This window comes from Notamacropus eugenii, chromosome 1, assembly GCF_028372415.1.
Source record: "Notamacropus eugenii isolate mMacEug1 chromosome 1, mMacEug1.pri_v2, whole genome shotgun sequence".
NCBI lineage: Eukaryota > Metazoa > Chordata > Mammalia > Diprotodontia > Macropodidae > Notamacropus > Notamacropus eugenii.
Genome location: NC_092872.1, coordinates 47443442 through 47464397, shown reverse-complemented (window position 1 = coordinate 47464397; position 20956 = coordinate 47443442). Strand labels below are relative to the sequence as shown.

The following is a 20956-nucleotide window of genomic DNA, read 5'->3' as shown; positions in this document are numbered from 1 at the left end:
ATTATGAAGGTTAACATGTATTTATTGTTCGTAACATAGAATGCATTTCCCGTGGGGGAAAACTTATTTAAATGGCTAGATTTTTCAGATTAGTTTGTAGAACGTTAGTCCATAATAACTTAAATTTTATTGTCAGAAGTAGAAGACTATTAATAGTAATAGAATTGCTCACCCTCACATTGTGTCTACAGTATGCAACATGCCTTCCTTATATTAGGCTTGTGAGTGGCAAAGTACGAGTGGTAGACTCTTGTCATTCTCATGGAGAAAGGAAGAAAACTGGCATCAGAAAAATGAAGGGATGTGACTAAGTGGCATTGACAAGACTTGAATTCAGGCCTTCTGAATCCAAATACAGGGCTTTTTCTGCTGTACTAATCACTGTTTCACTGGATTGCTATGGGAACATGTTGTCTGAGTTCAAAGTTACTATGGGAAGAACAAATTTTTCTCTATAGCTCTGACAGTGATAGCAGGAAGTCACTGAGGAGTGGAAATGTGGGCTTAGTGATAGAATATTAGGCAGATTGGTAGCTTGTTAAGAGTGTTAGTTAATGTATTGATTACAAACTAGATAGAAGTCTGCTGATAGGCTAAGGGAGTCTCTTTAGACTTTTCTTTTTCTTTGAACATTTTCATTGGTCTTTTTTTTTTTTAATATCACCAGCATTTCTCAATATATTTCTCTTCCTACTACCAAAGAGTCATCTCTTATAACAAAAGATTAGAAAAAATCTCAACCAATTCAGCAAATAAACTAAATTTGACATTATATGTAGTGTTCCACACTTATAAACCCTTCCTTCAGCAAAGAAGGAAGGAAGGTATATTGTTGCATTCCTAACTCTCTTAGCCATTAAAGCTTAAAACTTTCATTTGTTTTGGTGATAATGATATTTCCATTTATTTTGTTGTAGCCATTATATATGTTGTTTTCCTGCTTCTACTTGCTTTACTTTGTATCAAGTCATATATATTTTTCCATGTTTCTCTGTATTATTGTAGCTGATCTATATACATTTATTAAGTGCTTTTGAGCCCTAGGAGTACAAATACAAAAATGAAACAATCCCTGACCTCAAGGATCTTACCTTATAATGGAGGAGACAAGATACATATGTGTAATATGTAATTGCTATGGATATATTACCCTAAAATCCACCCACTAATGATGTCATTGAACTGGGTTTTCTTGATCTGATTTGCTGAGATTTCTTGCTGAAAGTCTGTAAACATTTGATCTACGTTGAGGTTTCATATTTAATGAGATATTTGGAGGTCATTCAGTATCTAGTAAGTGGAATATATAGTCAAACATATATACATATAGCCAAAGCAGGGAAGGATATTTGATAAGCACAACATACCTTGGTTAAGTTGAGCACAGCTTCTTAGTGATGGTAGTGTCAGAGGAGGAGCTGGAACTCTTTGTGGGCTTATTTACTTTTTTTTGCTGATCTGGAAGCCAAGAAATCATGTCAGCTTCCTAAACAAGTCCTCTTATGCAATCAGGGTTTAAGGAGAATTTCAGTACATATTAAGAAAAAGAATTAAGACCTTAGTAAAAGCTACTCCAGTCTACATGGCTTGTTCCTAGGAATTATTGCTCCTGTTACACCATTCCATCTTGAGATCATGTGGGTAGATAGCATAGGGTTTAGGTCACTTGTTCCTTAACTAATCCCTCATGAGAGACTGTGATAAGGCATAGCTGCTGGTGCTTACTAGTGATAGAGGCATTTACTACACTTATTGGATTGAAGAATTGCTATGAATTAGGAATAATGATTGGTATGATCTCTTCTTCAATCCCCTGACCCCAATGTGAGGATAGGAACAGTTACCATTAACTGCTTCATTCCTCTGAAGTTTTGCCTTAATTCTTCCCCAAGAAGGGAAGAATTCTAAAACTGCTAGCATTCTGTCCTGTATTCTCCAGGAGATTACCCTCTATCATTCTGACTCTTACTAATCTTTAATCTCTCATTTACAGACAGGCTTACATCTTCCCCATCCTCCATATTCCCTCACTATACTTGTATATCCCTGTTAGCTACCATCCTGTGTCTCTCCTCCATTTTTTGGCTTTACTCCTTGAGAAAGTCACCTGTAATTTGTGCCTCTACTTCCTCTCCTCTCACTCTCTTCTTAATTCTTTGTACTCAGGCTTCTAACCTTGTCATTCAACTGAAATTACTCTCTCCAGACAAAAAAGTGCTCTCAATTACTAAATTTAATGGAAAATTGGATCAAGGTGTGCCCACCAACTGAAGTAAAGAAGAGAGTATGAGCAGTACTTCTGAGGAGAGAAAATATCAAGAGTGGGCTTCTGTCCCTACCATCAAGTTAACATTTATTAAGCACTTGCGATGTGCCAAATACTATGCTAAGCACTGGATGAGGTGAGGGTAGGGTGGGGGTTGGGTGTAAAAGAAAGGCATAAAAAATAATCCTTGCTCCCAAGGAGCTCACAGTCTAATGGGAGAGACAACATACAAACAACTATGTAGAAACAAGATGAGGATAGGATAAAATGGAGCTAAATCAATGAAGGGAAGGCACTGGTATTAAGGGGGATTGGGAAAAGTTTCTTGTACAAGGTGGATTTTATCCAGGACTGGAAGGACTAGGCTTTTGAGCCAGGAGGTACATTAGAGATCTTAGCCCAAGGATGGGGAACCTGCAGCCTCAAGGCCACATGTGGCCTTCTAGGTCCTTGGGTGCAGCCTTTTGACAGAGTCCAAGTTTTATAGAACAAATCCTTTTATTAAGGGGATTTGTTCTGTGAAGTTTGGATTCAGTGAAAGGGCTGCATTTGAGAGGCATGAAGGTTCCCCACCCCTGGAAGTGAATCAAAAGCTCTTAGATGCAGTAGTATAACTATGAAGAAAGCATCTGGGAACAAGGGGATTGTTTGTTAGGTATATATACTTGCCTGCTTTCCCTTTGGTCTGATATTCTTTCCAGTTCATCTGTGAGGGCATATCATAATACTTGTCCTGACATTGGCTAACTTTAAGTACCCCCAGAACTTGTTGGTAGTTGTTGCTTGTCCTCTTTCCTTTAGGCTTAGTGGAGCCCCACATACACTAACACACTGCCCCTATTCTCTCTGTTCCTTAGTTCTGTGAGCACTGGCTGCGGTGCAGTGTACAGCCATGATGCTGCTGCTAGAACTTAAATCTTAGTGAAAGACACTATTTCCTTCCATCCTATTTTCATACTTCCTTTTCTGTTTGTCCGGTTTTCCTTTTTAAGGAGCTATTCTCTTCAATGAATTATTTTTTCATACTTTTAAAATCATTGGCAAGTGTTTCTTCTGTGTCTCTAATTTGGCTTTCAGAATCCTTCTTCGGCTCTTCCAAGAGTGCTCTTGTGCTTGCAACCAGTTCATAGCCCCTTCTGAAGTTTCAGATTGGAGTACAGTCTCAGTGCTGACCTCTTTGGTATTTGTATTTTGGTCCTTGTCCCCATAGAAAGATTCTATGGTCTTTTCTTTCCAGCTTTGCTTCTTACTCATGATGATGAAGCTTTGTGTGTTGTGGCCTCTGGCTCTTTCAACTAGAAGCTAAAGAACCTGTTGCTGAGCTGGCTGGTGTGAGAAAGCAGAGGCCAAGTGAAGTCTTTTTGTGTTTCCCTGCATTTGCCCCGGAGCTAGCTTGTTAACTGTGGGGGAGGGGTGCTCTGGCCATGGGAGGTCTCCTAAGCTGAGCTAGAGCAAAGGCAAGCTCAGTGGTTGGTGATCCTGGCTGCCCTAGTGTCTTCCTGTTTCCCCAGGAATGCTGAGGCACAGCCTAGGGTCCTGGTGTTGATGGTTGCTAGGCTCCACCCCCGTGGAGCTCCAAATTTCCTCCTGCTTCACTGAGATGAGGCTGTTTGGGACAGCTCCAATCCTGCACTGTTCCCCTTCCACCACAGGAAAATCCTTGGCGATTTTCCTAGCCTCATGTGTTACAAGACTATTTGCCCCTTCTGCTGATACCACTGATCCAGGATTTTTCTGGGGAAATATTTTATGGTTCTTTCAGGGTCAACAAAGGGGAGGGGGAGAGAGCATTTAACAATCGCTCTGCCATTTTGGTTCCTAAAAGTTCAACTAGGTGACTTACAGACATTTAATCTATGGGCTGATAGTCTCAGGAGCAGCCACTATAGATAGCTGGGGCTCTGCAGCTCTCACTCACTCAGTTCCGCTGGACTTTTGTCCTGTGCTGTTATGCTCAAGATTCCACAGTGCAAGCTGCTGCCTTAGACCGCCCTGGGGCTTCCTGTTCATCATGCTGCACTGTGCGCTGTGTGTTCCTCCACCCCTGTGGAACAGAACCTTCCTGTCAGCCTTCCAGTCTGTCCTGGGCTGTGAATCTGCCACAATCTGTCTCCTGTTGGATTCTGCCCCTCCAGAATTTGGTCAGATTCTCTTTTTAGAGGTATCTGAAGGAGCTTGTCTAAGAGCTTAGGTGAGTAGTTGCTTTCACTTTGCCATCTTGGTTCCACCCATACTTCCAAGCCTATTTTCTCCCTCCCCCTGTGTATCTTATTCTCTCTCTCCTTTCACCCTGTCAAAAGTATTTTGCTTCTGATTACCCCTCCCCCAATCTGCCCTCCCTTCTCTTATCTCCTTCGTCTCTACTTTCCTGTAGAATAAGATAGATTTGTATTCCCAGTTGAGTGTGTATGTTATTCCTTCTTTGAGCCATTTCTGATGAGAATAAGGTTCACTCACTCACTCCTCACCTCCCCTCTCTTCCCCTCCACTGTAAAAGCTTTTTCTTGCCTCTTTCATATGAGATAATTTACCCCATTCTACCTCTCCTTTTCACTTTCTCACAGTACATTCCTCTCTCACCCCTTAATTTTATTTTTTGGATATTATCCCTTAATATTCAGCTCACACCTGCCTTATGTCTATATATACCCCTTATAACTACCCTAAATAATGAGAAAGGTCTTTTGAGTTAAAAATATCATCTTTTCATGTAGAAATGTAAACAGTTTAACTTTAATAAGTCCCTTATGATTTCTCTTTTCTGTTATCCTTTTCATGCTTCTCTTGAGTCTTGTATTTGAAAGTAAAATTTTTTATTTAGCACTGATCTTTTCTCAAGAGTGTTTGAAATTCTTCTATCTCATTGAAAATCTACTTTTTCCCTTCATGGATTATACTTAGCTTTGCTGGGTAGGTAATGCTTGGTTGTAATCTTAGCTCCTTTGCCCTCCATAATATCATATTCCAAGTCCTCTGATCCTTTAGTGTGGAAGCTGCTAAATGTCGTATTATCCTGATTATGTTTCTACAATACTTTAATAGTTTCTTTCTGGTTCCTTGCAATATTTTCTCCTTGACCTGGGAACTCTGGAATTTGGCTATAATATTCCTGGCAGTTTTCATTTTGGGATCTCTTCCAGGAGGTTAGCAGTGGAGTTTTTCACTTTCTATTTTACCCTTTGGCTCTAGAATATTGGGGTAGTTTTCCTTGATAATTTCTCGAAAGATGATGTTTCCTTGATAATTTCTTGAAAAATGATGTTTGATCATGGCTTTCAGGTAGCCTGATGATTTTTAAATTATCTCCCATAGATCTTTTTTCCAGGTCTGTTATATTTCAGATGAGATATTTAACATTATCTGCTATCTTTTCATTCTTTTGTTTTTGTTTTATGATTTCTTGATTTCTCATAAAGTCATTAGCTTCCATTTGCTCCATTCTAATTTTTAAGGAATTATTTTCTTCAGTAAGCTTTTCGATCTCCTTTTCCATTTGGCCAATTCTGTTTTTTAAGGCATTCTTCTCCTCATTGGCTTTTTTGACTGCTTTTACCATTTGACATAGTCTATTTTTTAAGGTATTATTTTATTCAATAGTTTTTTGTGTCTCCTTTACCAAACTGTTGACTTGTTTTTCATGATTTTCTTGCATCACTCTCATTTATCTTCCCAATTTTTTCTCTATGTCTCTTACTTGATTTTCAAAATCTTTTTTGAGCTCTTCCATGGTCTGAGACCAATTCATATGTTTCTTGGAGGTTTTGAATGTAAGAGCTTTGACTTTGTTGTTTTCTTCTGGGTGTGTGTTTTGATCTTTCTTGTCGCCAAAATAAGTTTCTGTAGTCATGGTTTTTTTCTGTTGTTTGCTCATTTTCCCAGCTTATTATTTGACTTTTTAACTCTTTGTTAAGGTAGGGCTCTGCTTCCAGGGTAGAGACCAAACTGTCTCAGGCTTCAGTGGTTTTCTGCAGCTCTTTTCAGAGATACTTTTAGGGACCTGTAAGTTTTCAGTTTTTCCAAGGTGATAAGATCTAAGAATAGATGTTTACTCCTCTCCTGGTTTGTGCTCTGGTCTGTGAGTGACCACAAACACTCTTTTCTGCCTTGGAATTGTGACAAGAATACCCCCTCCACTGTTGCCACAAGCTCTGCTATGCTAGTGCTCCTCCCTAGGATGGGCACTTAGGACTGTGACCCGGATCCAAGTATGTGCAAAACAACAGTCCTACCTCATGAGGTGCTAGCAAGGAGATCCCTCTACTCTTCTTCTGACCAGTTGTTCAATCCCCATCTGTGGGCTGAGAGCTCTGGAAGCATCCACTGTTGCTGCTGATTCAGTATTGCTCCTGGTTTGCTGGGGCTGGGGCAACCTTTGCTGGACTGCAGTCTTCTCTCACCCTGATCTGAGAGACTTTCTAAGTTGTCTTTGGCATCTATGAACCAAGAAGTCTGGAAATCGCTACTGCTGCCAGTAATTCAGTCACCCCGAGGTAGGCTCCAAGTTTGGTGGGGTCTGGTTTGCACTGGCCCAGTCTGTGTTGGCCTGTATTTCTCTCTCATCCTGGTGCAACAAATCTTTCCTGTTGACCTTCCAGGTCTTTTTGTGAGTTCTGCTGCTCTAAAATTTGTTTAGAGTCATTTTCTTAAAGGTATTTGGAAGGGTTTGGGAGGGAGAGCTTAGGTGAGTCCGTGTCTTTACTCTGCCATCTTGGCTCTGCCCCTCTCCTGAATTTTGTTTTAAATAGGTTGAATTTGAGAGGACATTCTGCTCTAAATGTGCAATAAGTATTTGATAATAAAAGACTGGAGTTTAGGAGAGAGACCAGTGCTGGATATATAGACCTGATAGACCCCTTCATAATGGTGATAGTAGAATTGATAAGGTTGGTGATTGTTGTGTTCATCCTTTGTTTTTCAAGAGGGCCATGACATCAGAGGAATGATGACATGACTTGCACTTGACTTTGCTTTGAGTGAGGGAGGGCTATGCAGGGTTGGTGACATCCCTGAGAGAATATACAGAGAAAAGTAAAAAAGGTGTAGGGCATAGATTTGGGGTACATGCACAGTTAATAGCCATGATTTGGATAATGACCCAAGGAAAAGGAGACTGAAAAGAATTTGTCAGGTGGGAGAGTGATGAGAGAGCAGTGTCACCAAAAAATAAATAAATAAATAAAAGAAAAAAGAAGCTAGAGAGGACTGTTCTGGGGAGATGTCAACAAATATCAGATATTGTAGAGAGGTATAAAAAAAGGATGAGGATAAAGAAAAAATATTAGATTTGGCAATTAAGAAACCACTGATAACTTTGGAGAGAAAGGTTTCACTTGAGTGATGAGGTCAGGAACCAGACTGCAGAGGGTTGAAGAGTGAGAACAGAAGTATAGATGGCTTTTTTAAGAGATTTGGCTGGATAAAATAGATGAGATACAGGACAAAAGCTAGCAAGGAACTAAGATGTAGTGAAAAGTTCTTAGAAGACCTGGATATGTCCTCCATCAGAGAGGAATACAAATGAGGCTAGATGGAAGGTTAGAGAAAGGAGGTGATATTAAGGGCAAATGCGTAAGAGAAGGCAATAGGGTTGGAATCAAGGTATACCTAGAGGGGTTAGCTTTTTCAAGGAAAAGGACCAAATCTTTATCTTTATCATGGTCTGGTATAAAGGAGAACATAGTGGAGGATTATATCATGGGGTCATAAGATAAAGAGAAAGGTGGAAAAGGACCCTTCTGGTGCATGACTTTGCTTTCCATGGTAAAATATGAGGGTTGGGGAGCAGATGCATTAGGAGGCTGAAAGTTAAAAGAAATCTGGAACAGTTTTCTTTTTTTAATATTAATATATTTTTAGTTTTCAACATTCACTTCCATAAGGTTTTCAGTTCCAAATTTTCTCTCTTTCACTCCCCTCCCCACCCAAGACAGTGTGCAATCTGATATAGACTCTACATACATTCATATTAAATGTTTTCACATACATTCATATTAAATGTTTTCATATTAGTCATGTTCTAAAGAAGAATTAGAACCAATGAGAGGAACCACAAGAAAGAAGATACAAAACAAAAAAGAGAATAAGTAGTATTCTTTTATCTGCATTCAGACTCCATAGTTCTTTCTCTGGCTATGGACAGCATTTTCAATCATGAGTTTTTTGGAGTTGTCTTAGATCCTTGCATTGCTAAGAAGAGCTAAATCCATCAGAGTTAGCCATTGCACAGTGTTCTCCTGGTTATGTTCACTTCTCTTAGCATCAGTTCATGTAAATCTTTCAAGGTTCTTTCGAAGTCCACCTGCACATCATTTCTTTGTGGAACAGTAGTATTCCACTACATTCATATACCACAACTTGTTCAGCTATTCCCCAGTTGATGGACATCCTCTCAATTCCCCAATTCTTGGCCATCACAAAAAGAGCTGCTATAAATATTTTTGTACACATGGGTCCTTTCCCCATTTTTTATGATCTATTTGAGATACAGACATAGAAGTGGTATTGCTGGGTTAGAGGGTATGCACAGTTTTATAGCCCTTTGGGCATAGTTCCAAATTGCTCTCTAGAATGGTTGGATCAATTCACAACTCTACCAACAATGCATTAGTGTATAACAGTTGTTTTCATGAAGTGATAGTGCAAATTAAAGCGACATGAGGTTTTACTCATCAAATTGGCAAAGTTGACAAACAAAAGGACAAATATTGGAGAGGCTGCAAGAAAGCAGATACTTGGATACAGTGTTGGGTATATTTGTGAACTGGTATCATAAACTTAACTGCGACTAGCCAGACTTGGGAAGAAAAATGGAAAAAATAAGCACACAAAGAGAATTGTAACAAATGAGAACACAAGGATTAAAAGGTATGAATGCAAATGGGTTTTAGGAGTACCTTCCTCAACTGCAAAGAAATGGTTTGATGGTTAAGACAAAAACAAACTCCTGAGAGCTGTCCACAGTCAGCAGTGTTGATCTTGCTTATCTTGTCATCCTGCACACTGAAGAGCTCCATAGCTTCCAGGATCTTCTTGCTGTCTTTCAACTGGCCAAAGACCACATGCTTACTGTCCAGCAAGTCAGTTTTTAGCAATACAGATAAAAAGCTGGAGCCATTTTTGTTATGTCTAGCATTTGCCATGGACAAGATGCCAGGACCAGTGTGCTTCAGCATGAAGTTCTCATGAGCAAATTTCTCTCTTTAGATGGACTTGGAAGTCACTATGTGACCCTTGCACATGAAGCCAGGAATGATTCTGTGAAAGCAAAATACTTTGTAACCAAATTTCTTCTCTTCAGTGCTTAACATGTAAGTTTTCTGCAATCTTTATAAGCTTGTCTGCTGAACTTGGAAGTAACTGAACCCAAGGGTTTGTTACCAACAATGATGATAAGGTACACACTGTGGTTGGTCACAGCCATGGATGGCTGGACTGGCTGGGGGAGGTAGTAGTGTCAGAGAGAGATGTTAGTATTAGTGTCTGTCAGAAAGAAAAATACTGAGGACTCTTAAGTGGCAGTGTCTGCAAAGTTGGCATAGCCATTTTGGAGAACATTTGCACATAACATTTGAATTATTTATATCATTACTAGGTCTACAAACCACAAAAAGAAGAAAAGGTTCTATTTGTACAAAAATATTTCTGGTCACTCTTTTCCCCTTATTTTAAAATTATTTTCCCAATTATGTGTAAAAACAATTTTAGCTTTCTTTTTTTCTTTTCAAATTTTGAGTTCCAAATTCTCTCCATCTCTCCCCACATTGACAAGACTAGCAAAACACATTTCCATGCAAGTCATTCTGTGAAAGAAAACAAACAAAAACAGAGAAGAAAAATAAAATAAAAAAGTATTTTTGATCTGCATTCAGGCTCTACCAGTTTTTCTCTGGAGATGGAGTTAGTCTGTTTTTAAAGGTGTTATTTTCTTCAGAATTTTTTTGGTTCTCCTTTAGCAGGCTGCTGATATGCTTTTCAAGCTCTTCTGTGACCTGAGCCCATTTCATATTCATTTTGGAGGTACTGGAGGCAGAAGCCTTGACTTCCTCTGACATTATGCCTTGTTCTTCCTCATCTGAAAGAATGGAAGGAGACACCTGCTCACTAAGAAAGTAACCTTCTATGGTCTTATTTTTTTCCCTTTTTTGGACATTTTTCCAACCAGTTACTTGACTTCTGAATCCTTTGTCAAGAGGAGGGTTCTAATGTTTCTCCTCTCCCTAGTACAAGGTTGTGATTCAGATCAGCTGCTCAATTCCCCCAGGAGCTGAGGGCTGAAGTTCAGATCAGCTGCTCAATTCTGCCTGGACAATGGACCCAGACTGCTTCAGTAGCTGTCTACTTCCCACTGCTGTGGTTGCCTTTGCTGCCACCTGAGGCTAGTGCTGTGGGAACTGTTCCCCTCTCACCCAGCTGGGAAGGCCCTCCCACATTGACCTTTGTCGCTTGTGGGTTGAGGGATCTGGGACCCTCCCTGCTGGAAATTCTGCCCTGGAAGTCTGTTCAGGTCCTCTTCCTCCCAGTGCTGCTCTGCCTGGGCTGGGTTCCACTCTGCTCAGCGTCCTGTAAGATGGACCTTTCCTGTCAGCCTTCCAGGTTACCCTTGGCTGGAAACCTCTTTCACTCTGTTGTTCTGTGGCTTCTGCTACTCTAGAATTAGTTGAGAGTCATTTTTTACAGGTATTTTGTGGGCTGTGGGGGAAGCGCTAGAGTATATGCATCTTTCTACTTCGCCATCTTGACTCCACCCCCATTCCTGTTTTTTTTTTTAACAAAGATAAACGTATGCATACAAAGCATAAAGTACATTCACTGAAAATTCAGTAAATCAGCATAAAAGAATACTTATGACTGATAATTCATATAATTACATATTTTAGTAATTACTGTTTATTCAGTGAAATAAAGACTCGTTACTTTCCGCCTTGCAATTTATTTTAATGTATACATTTTTGGGGGGGATATTGAAAAAATAAGCCATTGTTGCTCAGATAAGTTTGGGATCATTAAAAGAGCTCTAATTTCTGGAGGACAACATAGCCTCTGTCTTGCTTCAGTTTAATTTTGGACCTACTTGGGCCTAGATTGTCCATTTATATTGTCTGTCATATATGTAGATGTAGAGATATATGTATAGACGCTTTTAAAAATTGATGTTTTTTCTTTTTTATATCACCATACTATCCTATGTATTTCTTCCCCTCTCTCTCTGAGAGTCATCCCATATGACAAATAGTATTTTTTTAAAAGGGGGGGGGAAAGAGGGAAAAATGCAGTGCACTGAGAAAGTTGGAAAGCATGTGCATTGTGTGATACCTGTAGACCTCCCACCTCCATAAAGGTATAGACTGGAAGTGTCTTCTCATATTTCTTCATTTGAGTCCCATTTGATTTTTATAATTTTGTTGTATTTACTTTTAATTTTTTCACATGTAATTCTTTCCATTTACATTTCTGAAGTAACTGTGTCTGTTGTTTTCTTGGTTCTACTTACTTTGCATCAGTTCATATAGATCTCACCATGCTTTCCTGTATTCTTCACACATCATTTCAGTAGTATTCCATTATATTCATGAGCTACAGTTTGTTTAGCCATTCCCTAGTTGGTGGACATCTACTTTGTTTCCGATTCTTAGCTATCACAAAAAAGTGCTGTTATAAATATTTCATAAAAATGGGAACTTTTTTTTAATTGATGGCTTCCTAGGGATATAGGTCCAGTAATAGAGTCTCTGGTTCAAAGGGTATGGATATTTTATTTTATTCACTTTATTTGCATTATTCCAAATTGTTTTCCAAAATAGTTGTACCAGTTCACAGCTCCACCAGTGATATAATGGTATGCCTATCTTCTCACCTGAAGGGTTTCTTCAGTATAACTGTTGCCATTTTTGGTCATTTTTGCCAATTTATCATGTGTGAGGAAAACCTCAGAGTTGTTTTGATTTGCATTTTATGTGGTTATGAATACTCTGTAATTTTTCTTTTGAGAATTTTATTCATATTCTTAGATCATTTATCTGTTGGGGAATAGATATTAGTTTGTTCTCTCTGTCTCTCCGTGTGTGTGTGTGTGTGTGTGTGTATGTATATGTACACACATTTATTCATTTTTTAAATAACTTAGATATCAAGCCCTTATCAGAGATAGGTTTTTTTTTTTCTCATTTGACTTCTCTTCTTATCTTAAATGCATTAATGTTGTCAGTGCAAAAGCTTTTCAGGTTCAAGTAATCAAAGCTATCTGTTTTATCTTTTGCATTTGCCTCTACCTTTTATTTAGTTACAAATACATCCCTTATCAATAGTTGTGAGAATTAATGATCTGTTTCTTTTTTAAATTTTTTATAACATTATCTTGTATGCTAAGGCCATGTATCAATTTAAAATGTATTGTGGAGTGTGGTGTAAAGTATTGGTTTAAACCTAATTTCTGCTAACTGCTATCTAGTTTTGCCAGCTTTTTAAAAAATTAAATAGGGAGTTTTTCCCTAGGTAATTTACATTTTACATTTTATCAGACACTGTGTTATTATTTACTTTGTTCTATTGATCTATTCTTTAACTAGTACCAGATGATTTTGAGGACTGCTGCTTTATAATATAGTATGAAGTCTGTAAATGTTATTTCTCCTTCATACTTACTTCTTTTCATCATTTCCTTTGATAATCTAGATTTTTTCCCCCCAGATTTTGTTACTGTTTTATAAAGTTCTGTAAAATGCCTCTTTGTGATTTGGTTGGGAAAGCATTACAAGTATAAATCAGTTTTGGTAGTATTATTATTTTAATTATGTTGGCTTGGCCTACCCTTGAGCACTGAATATTACCCTAGCTATTTAGGTTGTTCTTTAATTCTTTAAGGAGCACTTTGCAATTAAATCTGTACAAGTCTTTTGTGTACTTTGGGAAGTTGATCCTCAGATATTTTGTGCATTTTATAGTTATTTGGAATGTAGTTTTCTATTATTGATCCTTGTGTTATGTTAGAAATGCTGTTTATTTTTGAGGACTGATGATTTTGCACCCTGCAACTTTACTAAAGCTATTAATTATCTCAATATCTTTGCTGATTCCTGGAGTTTTCCCAGTAAACCTTTCCAAGTATCATCACTTAACAGGGATAGTTTTAACTCCTCTTTTCTTATCTTTGTTCCTTTATCTTGTCTTAATGATATTTCTAGCATTTTGACAACCAAATCAAGTATGAGTGGGGAGAGCGGGCATCCTTGCTTCATTCCCATATTTATTGGAAAAGGTTTTTAGTGAGCACATGATACTTTCTTTAGGTTTTAGGTAACTGCTTTTTATGATATTAAAAAAAGGATCCTTCTTTGCCCATACTTAATATGGGTTTTAGCATAAAACAATGTTGTGCTTTGTTGAAGTCTTTTTCTGCATCTGTTGAGATGGTAATGTGGTTTTGGATGGTTTCATTTTTAATATGATCAATTATATCACTTATTTTCCTTATGTTGGACCATCCTTGCATCACTGTTATAAATCCTGTTTGATTATAGTAAATGATTTCTTGGATAAATTGCTATAATCTGATTGATAGGATTTTGTTTTAAATTTTTGAGTGTATGTTCATTAATGATATAGGCCTATGATTTTCTTCCTGTGTTTTGCCTTTCCCTAGTTTAGGCATTAGGACTATATTTGTCTTATAGAGGATTATGAGAGGATTCAGGTAGGTTTCTTTCTTAATAATAATCTGTGAAGTATGGGTACTGACTATTCTTTTTAATTTTATAGAATTTTTCTCTGAATCCATCAAGTCCAGAAGTTTTTTTTTTTTTGGTAGTTCTTAGCTAGATTTAGTTCCTTTTCTGATAGCATGTTACTTGAGACCTCTATCTGATTTTCTCATAGTCTGAATATTTTACATTTTTGAAAGTATTCCTTTTTGTGTGTGTTTTCAATTTTTTTTTAGCACATAACTGTGCATAATACATTCTGATTAGTTTTTTTACTTCTTTTAGTTTTGCTGTGATTTAACTTTGCTCATTTGCTATTTTACTGTTTTGATTTTCTGCTCTCTTTAGACAGATTAACTGAGTTTATCAATTTTATCAATATTTTCAAAACACCAGCTTTTAGTTTTACTTATCATTTACAGGGGTTTTTTTGTTTGCAATTTATTTTTTCTCCTCTTAATTTCTAATATCTTCCCCATTATGCCCATTTTAGGTTTGTTTATTTCTTTATTTTCTGATTTTTAAAAATGCATATTCAGTCCATTAATCTTTTCTTATTCTGTTTTATTAGTATATGATCATAAGGATATGATTTTCCTTTTGAGGACTGCTTTAGCTGTATCCTAGAAATTTGCTATTTTGTTCCAATATCATTTTCTTCTGTATAGCTATGAATTGTTTCTATTATTTATTCTTTGAACTAACTTATTATTTAAGATTTCATTGTTAAGTATCAGTTTGGATCTGTATCTTTTGTTTGTGGTTCCTGAATCAATTTCCATTCTTATTGCATTATGGTTCTCTAAAGGATGTATTGACCATTTCTTCCTTTTTATATTTGTGTATTATCTCTGTGCACTAGTACATGGTCAGTTTTTTTTAAAATTAGAAACTAAAAGAAAAACCAAAGACATACACAAAATAAAACTGGGTGGATGCAAAAATACTAAACATCAAGGGAATCTAAAAGCAGGCCTCGCTATCATGTTGCCATGCCATCATGGTGCCATCATGCATCAGACAAAGTAAAAACAAACATTTAAAAATAAAATGGGATTAAAAAGGGAAACTATATTAAGCTGAAAGGAATCATAGACAACAAACCAATATCAATAATAAAATTATGTGCTCCAAGTCCCTTAGAATTCAAATTCATAAAGGAAACATTATTTGAGCTTCAAGAAGACACAAACAGTAACACTATAGTGATAGGAGATTTCAGTATCCCATCTATCAATTTTGGATGAGTCTAACAGAAAAATAAATAAAAGGAAAAAAGTGGAACTGAACAGATTGCTGGAGAAACAACTTAAGGCATCTTCTAAATGGAATAGCAAAAGAATAGATGTCTACCACACTGGATGATCAGCCCACAACACTCCTGAGGAGTGCTGTCAAGCCATATTGAAAAGTAATTCTGGGAGTGGAGCCAAGATGGCAGAGTGAAAGCAAGGAGTTCCTTGAGTTCTCCCCGAAACCTCTCCAAATGCCTGTAAAAAATGATTCTAAACAAATTCTGGAGCAGCAGAACCCACAAAATGACAGAGTGAAACAAATTTCTAGTCCAAGACAAACTGGAAGGTTGACAGAAAATATCTGTTGCACCATTCTGAGAGAATTCTGAGTACAGTCCAGTGTGGGTCCTGCTGGCACAGACCGGGCCCCAGCAAATCCAGAGTAGGCTTCAGGGGACTGAATCACTGGCAGTTGTGGTGGTTTCCAGACCTCTCAACCCACAAATGCCAAAGAGAATGTCACTAGGAAAGGTCTACGGGACCTAGGTGAGAGAGGAGTGTGATCCGACCCCCGCTGCAGCCCTAGGGTGGTGGCTACAGTGGCAGTGGCAGTGGCTGCTTCTGGCACTCTTGACCCATAGATGGCAGGGAGATTGAGTGGTTAATTAGAGGGGGATTGCAGGAATCTCTTTGCTGGTACTGAGGCAGGATTCTCTTGCTTTGCCCTTGCTTGAATCTTGATTACAATTCTGGGTGGCAGTTCTGGGGTGAGGAGGAGCATTAGCAGAGCTTGTGGAGGCAGTGGAACTAGGAATCCTTTTCACAGTTCCAAGGCAGAAAAGAATGCTTGTGGTCACTCACAGAGCAGAGCATACACAAGGAGAGGAGTAAACACCTCTCCTTTGCTCATACCACTTTGGAAGAACTGAAAATTTACAGGTCCCTAGAAGTATCTTCAAAAACAACTCTGCAAAACCCTTGAAGCTTGGGACAGTGTACTCTACATTGTGGAAGCAGAGACCTGTCTTAACAAAGGTCTCAAAAGTCAAGTAACTGGTTAGGAAAATAAGCAAACAGCAGAAAAAATCAGGCTATAGAATCTTACTTTGGTGACAAGGAAGATCAAAACATACAACCAGAAGAAGACAACAAAGTCAAAGTTCCTATATCCAAAACCTCCAAGAAAAATATGAATTGGTCTCAGGCCATGGAAGAGGTCAGAAAGGATTTTGAAAATTGTGTAATAGAAGTAGAGGAGAAATTGGGGAGAAATGAAAGTGATGCAAGAAAATCATGAAAATGAGTCAACAGCTTGTTAAAGGAGACCCCCAAAATGCTGAAAAAAATAACACCTTAAAAAATTGTTGTGTTTATCCTTCATTCTTGAAGAGGACCATGACATCAAGATGATGACATGACTTGCAATTGACATTGATTTGAGTGAAGGAGGGCTGTGTGAGGTCACCAGCCTCACTTTCTTCTCCTGAGCTATCTGGGTCCAGTGGCCTGATATTCATCAGGATGACTGGAGATGACCTAGGATGCAGCGTGAGACACGCTGGCCATGGAGCTGAACAAATTGCTAGAGAAATTAAAGTTAAAAGGCTTATAGCGTTTTCTAAATGGGGCAGAAAAAGAATATACATATTTCTCAGAACCACAGAAATTGATCATACACTATGGTACAGAGACATCCCAAAAAATGTAAAAATATAGAAATAGTTAATACATCTTTTAGAAGAGATGTAACAATAAAATCTTAAGTAACAAGTGGGTCAAAGAATAAATCAGAGAAATAATACCATGCAAATAAAAATTATAATGATAAAACAGCATACCAGAATTTCTGGGATGCAGCTAAAGCAGTTCTTAGAAGAAAAGAAAAATTATATCCTTTAAAATATGCAATAGCAAAATAGGAAAAGAGATTTAATGAACTGAAAATCAGAAAGCCAGTTTTAAAAACTTAAAATAGACACAGAAAAAGAGATATTAAAAATTAGTGGGAAAATATATAAATTGCAAAAATATAGAAATGACAAAACTAAAACCTGACTCTTTGAAAAACTAATGAAACTGAGAAACCATTAACTAATTTGATTAAAAAGAAGAAAGCTAAAAAAACCCCTGAAAATCCTATCAATAAAATATCAAGTGAACAAGGTGAAATCAATGCAAAAACTAAAGAAATACCTGCCTTGGGTAATGGTGGAGAAAACACCACAGGTCAGAAGTGGCATCTGAAGAGGAATGAAGATGCAGGTAGTCTGGGCATATTCTTTAAAATGGAGGTTCTGGAAGGCAATGAATAATCAGGGAAAGAGGTCACAAGGGTGGCCTGTGCTTCCAGAATTAGAAGTCTGCTGTGGCTTCTTGGGGCAAGGTAGTCACTACCTTAATGAAATGTAAATCTACTCTGCCTCCTTCTCAAGTTGAGGGGAATGAGGATAAGGGAGGGAGGCGGGAGACTCATGAAGAAAAATGAGATGTGTGCATGGCGACACAGAAGTGATCTGAGACTACTTGAGCAACAATTGGATTGGGAGTCTCATGGGAAGGCCAGAAAGTAGAATGGGGGCAGAAGCAGAAACAGTAAGTGTTTGGTATTAATAGATGTCCTTGTTTCACTCCTGTTCTTACTGGGAAGGCATCTAGCTTATCCCCTTTACAGATAATGCTTGTTGATGGTTTTAGGTAGATAGTTTCTGTCATTTGAAAGAAAAATCTATTTATAGCTATGCTTTCAAGTGTTTTTAATAGGAATGAGTGTTATATTTTGAAAAAAGCCTTTTTCTATATCAGTTGAAATAATCATATGATTTTGATTGCTTTGTTATTGAAATAATTATGTTGCTATATTGAACGTATTTTGAACCATCCCTGAATTCCTGGTGTAAATCTCACTTGGTCACAATGTATACTCTTCATGATACATTGTTGTAGTTTCTTAGCTAGTGTTTAATTTTTTTTTGCATCAATATTCATTAATGTAATTGGTCTGTAATTTTTCTTTCTCTGTTTTTGCTTTTCTTGGTTTAGGTATCAGTGTCATATTTGTTTCATAAAAGGAGTTTGGTAGGACTCCTTTGCCTGTGATTCTAAATAATTCGTTTAATATTGGGATTAGTTGCTCTTTAAATGTTTGGTAGAATTAACTTAAATCCTTCTGGTCCTGTTGCTTTTTTTCTTAGGAAGCTCAGCCTGTTCAATTTCTTTTTTAAAAATAGGTTTATTTAGATGTTTTATTTCCTCTTCTGTTCATATGGGTACTTTATGTTTTTGTAAGTATTCTTCCATTTCAGTTGAGGAAATAACTGTTAATAATTGCTTTAACTTCCCGTTCATTACTGGTGTAATTCACCTGTTTCTTTTTTGATAGTAATAATTTGGTTTTCTTCTCTCTTTTTACAAGTCATTTTAATGGTTTAGTTATTGTCTTTGTTTTTCGTAAAACCAGATCTTGTTTTTATTTGTTATTTCAGTGGTTTTCTTAAATTTAGTTTTATTAATCTCACCTTTAATTTTTGTATTTTCAATTTGATGTTTAATTGGGGATTTTAAATTTGTTATTTTTCTAGCTTTTTAAATATCTTACCCAATTCATTGTATTTTATTCATGTAAGCATTTAGTGATAGAAATTTTTCTCTGATTACTGCTTTTGCTGCATCCCATAAATTTTGATATGTTATCTCGTTATCATTCTCTTTAATAAAATTATTGTTTCTTTGATTTGTTCTGTAACCAACTAATTCTTTAAGATTGGGTTATTTAATCTCCATTTAATTTTTAATCTGTGTTTCTGTGGTCTCTTATTAAATATAAATTTTATTTCATTATGTTCTGAAAAGGATACATTTAATATTTCTGCCTTTCTGCATTTAAGTATAAAATTTTTTTGACCTAGTATATGGTCAGTTTCTGTAAAGGTGCCATATGTTGCTTTCTGTTCCCATTTAGTTCTCTCTAAAAGTCTATCATGTTTAGTTTATCTAAGATTCTATTCATCTCCTTGAATTCTTTACTATTTATTTTTTGGTTAGATTTATCTAATTCTGAGAGGTGAAAGTTGAAATAACCCACTATTATAGTTTTGCTTTCTATTTTCATCTATACTTTTACTTTTTCCTTTAAAAATTTGAATGCTATAGTATTTGTTGCATATATATTTAGTATTGATATTACTTCATTATTTACGATACCTTTTAACATAATGTAGTTTCCCTGCTTATGTCTTTTAATTAAATCTATTTTAGCTTTATCTTTTCTTCCCTGAAATTGGGTTACTCTTTCTGGTCTCCTGATAATTTGGATGTTTCATATTTTTAAGGAATCTATTTTGTGTTCTCAGTTTTGTTAGCATATATCCATGTATACTATGTTCTACCTTAAAAAATAGACCAACTCAAATGGCAAAAGAGATCCAAAAAGTCAATGAGGAGAATAATGCCTTAAAAATCAGAATTGGCCAAATGGAAAAACAGGTCCAAAAGGTCACTGAAAAAAGTAATTCCTTCAAAATTAGAATGGAGCTAATGGATGCTAATGACTCTATGAGAAATCAAAAAATTATAAAAAACCAAAAGAATGAAAAAATAGAAGACAGTGTGAAATATTTCACTGGAAAAAACAACAGACCTGGAAAATAGATCCAGGAGAAATAATTTGAAAATTATTGGACGTACCTGAAAGCCATGATTTTAAAAAAAAAGAGCCTAGACATTTTCTTTCAAGAAATTATCAAGGAAAACTGCCCTAATATTCTAGAAGCAGAGAGTACATAGAAATGGAAAGAATCCACTGTTCACCTCCTGAAAGATATCCCAAAAGGAAAACTCCTAGAAATATTGTAGCCAAATTCTAGAGTTCTCAGATTAAGGAGAAAATATTGCAAACAGGTAGAAACAAACAATTCAAGTATGGTGGAGTTGTAGTCAGGATAACACAAGATTTAGCAGCTTCTGCTTTAAGGAATCAGAGGGACTGAAATATGATATTCCAGAGGTCAAAGAAGCTAAGATTAAAACCAAGAATCATATACCCAGCAAATACTAAAAGGGAAAAAAATGAATGTTCAATGAAATAGAGAACTTTCAAGCATTCTTGATGAAATGAGCAGAGCTGAATAGAAAATTGAACTCTTGAATGCAAGAATCAAGAGAATCATGAAAAGGAAAAGAGAAAAGGCAAATCACAAGGGACTTAGTGAAGTTGAACTGTTTACATTCCTGCCTGGAAAGATGATATTGTAGCTCATGAGACCTTTCTCAGTATTAGGGTAGTTGGAGGGAATATATGTATGTGTGTGTATGCGTATACACACACATATATACACACACATCTATAATGTGTATATATCCATGCACACAGCCACACATATATGTAGACACATGTGTATGTATACATGCATGTATGTGTATATGTATATATACACATATACATTATATGTATGTGTATATGTGTGTGTCTATATACATACATTATATATGTGTATATGTATGTATATATACATATATACACACACATATACACATATACAGAGGGCCTTGAATGAGTTGAATATGAAAGGATGATATCTAAAAATAAAATTAAGGGGTTAGAGAAGAATATATTGGAAGAAGGGGAAAGGGAGAGATAGAAGGGGGTAAATTATCTCTCATAAAAGAGGCAAGAAAAAACTTTTACAATCTTGAGGAAGAAGGGGGAGATGAGAAGGAATGAGTGAATCTTACTCTCATCATATTTGACTTAAGGAGGGAAT

At 36.7% G+C, this 20956-nt stretch overlaps 1 protein-coding gene across 7 annotated transcripts in view; it reads left to right on the top strand.

Moving 5' to 3' along the window:
• LOC140497984 (phospholipid-transporting ATPase ABCA3-like) overlaps window positions 1–20956 on the top strand; it is a 296904-nt gene that overhangs the window by 44150 nt on the left and 231798 nt on the right. The window lies entirely within an intron of this gene.